The following is a 6,716-nucleotide window of genomic DNA, read 5'->3' as shown; positions in this document are numbered from 1 at the left end:
AGAAATTTCCACGCACCGCAGGTCGGTTTTGGGTTGCTACCCGTCTTTGTATTTGGTACGGTTTTAGCGGCTGCTGGACTTGTCTGATGCTCTGATCTATTTTTGCACATTCTGCTATTCAAATGGCTACGGGAAAGTGTGATGCTCTGTCCGATGTGGCTAAAGGCCTTGGGGAAAAAGCCCCTGGTAGTATAAAAGAAATAACCAAGGTACTAGTTGAGCTCACTACGAAGTTCGTCGAAGCTTTCACTGAACTAAGATATGAGCTAAAGAAGGTTGACTCCTCGAACACTGTAATCCAGGAAGAAATTACGTCTGTGAAAGCTTCCATGAAGTTCATAAATGAGAGTTTTGAATAATTTAGGGCAGACGTCAAGGGCTTCCGCCAGGAACTCATGGAAGCAAAAAAACCAGACTCTAGAGGTGCAGAAAGAAACCACGAGGGTTGTCAGAGAACTTAAAGAAGTAAAAAGGGAGCTTGTGGAACTGAAACAGTACAGTAGGAGAGCGAACCTAGAAGTGAAAGGCATTCCGATGTATGACGAAGACGACCTTGACACAATCTTCACTACAATGGCATCCTGCCTCGAGACGGACGTGTCTGTGGCTTATTTAGATGTGATTCACCGAGTCCCTACGCGTAAACCTGGTCCCCCTAATATGATCATCAAATTTGTGTCCAAATGCAAACGCGACAAATTCTTGCAGTCTGCTAAGAAGCATATGTTGAACGCACGAGCCCTCGGTTTTCATACCAGTGAGCCAGTCTTCGTGAATGAGCACCTTTGCCCGGAGAACAAGATTTTGCTCGGCAAGGCAATTCAAGCCCAGCGAGAAAAAAATTGGAAATTTGCTTGGGTAGCGGAAGGAAAAATTCTGCTCATGAAAACTGAAAAGTCACGAGCGGTTCACGTGGTGTGCGAGGAGGATCTCGACAAGATTGTGTAAAGATGTATATTGGTCCCCCGTTTTTGAACATGTGTTTTCATGCCAGTGCCTGCCACCAACAAGGACGGTACAACCCGCACGTCCGTACGCAGCATAAGAAAAAATGTCAATCTGCTTGTTTCTCTCTTAGCTCAGCAAGAACAAATTTTTGATATAGTAGCAACAACAGAAACATGGCTACAGCCGGGTGAAAATATAACAATTCCTAGGTATACTCTGATGTCAAACGCACGTGTATCTCGTTCGCGGGGTGGTGGTGTTGCGCTCTTTATCAAAAGTGGACGTTCATTTTCAATCTTATTAGGTGTTACTTGTAGCGCACCGTTTATCGAATATCTCATGGTTATGCTGGAATCGTCCCTTATAGTAGGCGTTGTTTATCGGCCTCCTAATTCTTGTGTGAATTCTTTTTTGGAAAAATTTGAAACAATCTTTTCTTCAATAACGCACGATCACAAAGGGGTGATTGCAATAGTTGGAGACATAAATATTGACACAAATAGCGCCATGCACAGAAATTACGAATACTTTTTGCGATCATTCGACTTTAACAATTTATTCACTGAGCCCACGCGAGTAACTGCTCCATCTGCTACACTTCTCGACCATGCTCTTTCCAGTGAAACATCAGGTATACCGGCCGGAGTTTATAGTCAGGCGATCTGCGACCACCTACCTATTTTCATAAAAATTAACTCTTTCCCGAAACCACGGCACGAAAGTCCCAGACTTGTGAGCAAGATCAACTACGATCTTTTACGAGATAATATCCTGTCGCTCAATTTTGATGAAATTTATCACAATGACGTCAATATTGAATTTTTTAACTTCATCAATGCTCTTACTGGCGCGTTAGCAAAAAGCACCCAGAACGTTTCTCCGCGCTCCCGCGATACGCCGGCTTGCCCTTGGATGAACAAGACTACTCTCGAAGCAATTAAAACAAAGGACTATTGGTATTGTAAATGGCGAAACAAAATAAAAAATCAATATTATTTTATTTAGTTTAAGGCTATGCGGAATAAATTGGTGGCAATGTTAAGAACCCGCAAAAAAGAGTATTACGCAAGCCACATACAACAAGCTAACGGTAATACTAAAAACATTTGGGATATCGTCAAGGAAGTCGCAGGCAAACCACTCACACCTCGTGTACTTCCCGATATTGTTGACAGCAATACGGTTGGTACCTTTAATTACACTTTCGCTTCCGTGGGCATATCACTCGCACAGAAACTTCCACCTGCATCAGAGGAACTTAGTTTGGCAACTTGCCTACCGAATTTCTTTGCAATGTTCGACATAGATTTAAAAGAAATACAACACGTCGTTTTATATATAACGTCTAACAAATCTGTTGGTATAGATGGCTTTTCTGCAATGATGATCCAAGAAAATTTTCACATTCGGGGTCCCATATTATGCCACTTGTTCAATCACTCTGTTAAATCTTCTATATACCATTGTCATTGAAGATTGCGAAAGTTGTGCCAATAGATAAAGGAGGGGACACTTCGGACCCTCTAAATTACCGGCCAATTTCGATTATTAGTAAAATTAATAACATTTTTGAACAAGTTCTTGCCAACCGGTACAACAAGTTTATAAATAAATACAATATACTCTGCCAACAACACGGCTTTCGTTAGCACCGCTCCACTTCAACCGCAGTCCTAACCCTAACGCAGGTAAATAATACGGCGCTAAATAAACGTAAGCTTGTGTGCGTCATATTTCTAGATTTATCAAAAGCATTTGATACGGTCAATCACAATATTCTAATTAAAAAACTTCAGCAATATGGCTCCCGTAACAGTGCATCTTACCTTCTACTAGATTACCTCAGTGAACGCCAACACACCGTAATAATGAACAACGTTTCATCTTCATCGCAGTATCTCAAAGCAGGGATCCCGCAGGGATCAGTGCTCGGGCTTTTGCTATTCTCATTATACATCAACGATTTACCATCAGCGCTTCACCCTGCTGAAGTACTGATGTATGCTGATGACACCTGTATAATAATTACTGCAGACACCCTTAATGAACTTGAAACGATGGCAAACAAAGAATGGGACTCAGTGTTTAAGTGGATCATAACCAATAGGTTGACTATTAGTGCCAAGAAAACCAAGTTCATCACCTTTCACTCCCGAAAAATACCTGTAGCCGTCAAAATACCTGTAGCCGCCAATCTGTATATAAATAACCAACAGCTAGAACAAGCTGTATCATTTAAATATCTCGGAGTTACTCTTGATAATCATTTACACTGGCAGGATCACAATCATATCATCTGTCAGAAAGTCGCTTCAGGTTGCCACGCCCTGCTACAGGCTCGAGATTATTCTGACCAAGATATACAGCGTACGTTGTACTTCGCCTTTATCCAGAGTCATATTTCTTATTGTATTGAATCTTGGGGAAGGACGTAAAAAACATATTTGGATCCCATAAGGCAACTTCAGAAACGGTCACTGAAAATTATAAACCATTCCGATTACTACGAATTCTGCAGAAAACTCTTCCGAAAACTGAATGTTCTTCCTTTCGACCGCTAATTGTGTTTGAAAATATCTATCTGTGTGCACAATTTTTTTTTGGTACAATCGGCCCTTTGATGTGTCTATTTTTCATCACCCGTTGCGTAACACCAGAAGTCTCTCGCTTCTATTTTTCATCACCCGTTGCGTAACACCAGAAGTCTCTCGCTGGAGAACTTGAACCTTGCGCCAGTTTTAAATGTGTATGGAGAGCGGCTACTGCAATTTAGCTGTGTGAAGGCATGAAATGATGTTCCGTACTTTGTCAAGCAGTCTCCCAATTTTTGTCGAACCCTAAAAAAACATTTATTAGATCAAGACTAAGGACGGTTTGAATGTCATTGTGTGTTTCTCCACAATTTCATATATAAGTGTGGTAATGCCTAAGCAACATGTTGTGAATTTGTGAACGCGTTGGCATTGCACCATACGTATTCCCATGCATGTGTACCACGTATAATGCTGTACTATATCAAGTTATATATTATTAATATTGCAATATTCAGCTTTATTTTTGTGTTAAAAACCCGCCTGTATGAATTTACTTCGTTTGGACCCCAGACTAGCCTTTCGCTATGGGTCCGCGCAGTGTTATGCGAATGTTTTCGTTACATTTTTGCTGAATAAAAGTGAATTGAATTGAACTGAATTGAAACGCATGACTGATTTAGAAGGACATTATCAAGGCATTTCAACCATCAGAACCGACCTGTACACTATAAAAGCGGATACCACTGAAATGGATAACCAGATCGTCCGTCTTCCTGCACAGATGGATGATACCGCAAACTGGCCCCGCCGGAATAACCTAATAGTTTAAAATTTTCCCGACCCAAATTTAAAGAAACAATTGCAGAATCTGAAGAAATCGTCATCCGCAATTGTAATGATCACTTTTGAGTTCGCCGTTGACACCTAATCACATTAAACGCGCGCATCGCCTGGGACGCCCCACAGAAGGCCATAATCGGCCACTTATTGTAAAATACAATCAGTCCAAAACTAAAGAATCCCTATTTTTAATGGCCCCAAATGTAAGGGAAGCAGTTTCATTGTCGGTGAAGATTTCTCTCAGCCCGTTAGAGTTGCCCGTAAGAACTTTATCGCTTTTGCTAAAACAAAATTCCCGTCCTACTCTCTGCGCTTCAAAACATTGCACATGGGTACCAAACGCTACGTGTACGACCACTCCAGAGACTCTGTTAGGGAAATGTAGCAATTGTTCCGTCATCAAAATGCGCCTCACCACCCTCGATCCCCCCCTCGATCAAACTTATTGCTCTCCGCTATCTTTACTAACATACGCAGCTTTATTCCAAAACGTGACATTATTTTTAATCTGGTGTTGTCATATGGTAGAAACCTTCTGATACTAATGGAAACACGGCTTACTAGTGACTTGACTGACGGCGAGGTACTCGCTGACCTACCAAATGTTCGACTATTTCGAAACGACTCCAGGGGCATGCGAGGTGGAGGAGTACTTGTCGCTGTCAGTGACAACATACCCTGTTCGTGAAATCCTGTGGCTTAAATGCCATGCCGCACCGCACCAGTTTTACTTGGCGTTTGCTATAGGCCCCTTCACAATACTCCAGACTTCTCTTTTAAGATCAACATTATCCTAAGTGAAATAGCGACCAAACACCCTAATATGCATGTAATTCTGTTTGGCGATCTTAGTTTTTCTAATATAGTGTGGTCAAGACAGCCTGCACCGTCGGCTACGTCAAGAGAATCGAACGACTTTCTTGATGTATGCCTTGATGTATGCCTTAAGAACCAAATTGCATTACCGGTAACTGCCGAAACATTCTAAATCATATATTAACAAGCCATCCCGAGTGCGTGTCCACCATTGCATACCTTCCAGAAATCAGTGATCATAAAGTCTTTCTTGTTACTTCGTAATTAAGCACGTTTTGGTCCCGATCTTAGAAAAAACGATCCGTTTGTATGATGTTAGAAATTACGAAGCAATTATTTGTGAACTAACGACTTTTTACTACACTTTTGAAACTTCATTTTCGTGTCATAACGTAGCCGAAAACTGGTTGATTTTCAGAGACAAATTGAACGAAATGGTTGATGAATACATTTTCCAAATTAACATTAATTCTACTTCCGTCCAACCCTGGTCCAAGAAAGCACTGAAACGAATAAAAACAAGAAAAAACGGCCCTTCCGCGCAGCCAAGTCCCGTAACACCCCTGATGCATGGGAGAAGTACAAAACCGCCTAATCTGCTTATCTGCAAGCCATACGTCACGCGAAGCACTCATTCTTTCATTTTGACATACCGACAAAGCTGAAGAGCAACCCCCAGAAATTCTGGCAAGTCTTAAACCCCCAAGAAACGTTCATTATTACCTTGTTTATGAGTCAGGCGATGCCCTAAGTGACGCGGAATGTGCACACGTGTTTAACGCCGCCTTCGCATCAGTTTTCACCCAAGAAACTGAGTTGTCATTTGCCGTTCCTCGTGCAAACTTTGAAAGTATCATGCCACCACTTTCAATTCTTCCCAGCGGTATTTCATCACAGATAGACAAAACTAAACTTTCTTCAACTGGTGTAGATAATATTACATCCAAACTTCTAAAAAATATAAACATATTTGTGCAGCATATCTGTCCAATATTTTCGCAATCAGTATCAACAGGAATGCTGCCTCCAGGTTGGAAGCACGGAAAGGTCGTTCCAGTCCACAAATCAGGGAACAAACACTCCCCCTTAAATTATCTTCCCATTTCATTATCCAGCATATCCTGAAAAATCCTCGAGCATATCTTCTACACACGAATCATGAACTTCCTTGATTCCAACCATTTTTTTCCTTCCGCGCAGCATGGCTTTAAGAAAGGATTTTTGTGCTAAACACAGCTAGTTTTGTTTGTGCACGACCTGCATGTTAACCTCGATTCTAACCTTCACACTGACGCCATCTTCATCGATTTCGCAAAAGCATTTGACATAGTTCCTCATGAGCGTGTACGCCGAAAACATGCCGCGTTACATTTAAATGCCGACATATTAGCATGAATTAAAGAATTCCTAAGTAACCGTTCGCAATTAGTTTTCGTCAACAATAAAATCGCTAACTCTACCCCGGTAACCTCAGGTGTCCCTCAAGGGTCCGTCGTAGGCCCACTTCTGTTTTTGATCTACATTATTGACCTACCAATGCATGTATCTTCTAACATACCCATGCTTGCCCACGACTGC

The sequence above is a fragment of the Haemaphysalis longicornis genome, unplaced genomic scaffold (assembly GCF_048455015.1).
Source record: "Haemaphysalis longicornis isolate Haplotype H1 unplaced genomic scaffold, Haemaphysalis longicornis Haplotype H1 scaffold_11, whole genome shotgun sequence".
NCBI lineage: Eukaryota > Metazoa > Arthropoda > Arachnida > Ixodida > Ixodidae > Haemaphysalis > Haemaphysalis longicornis.
The sequence above is the reverse complement of the archived record's forward strand: the minus strand, read 5'-3'. Positions refer to the sequence as shown.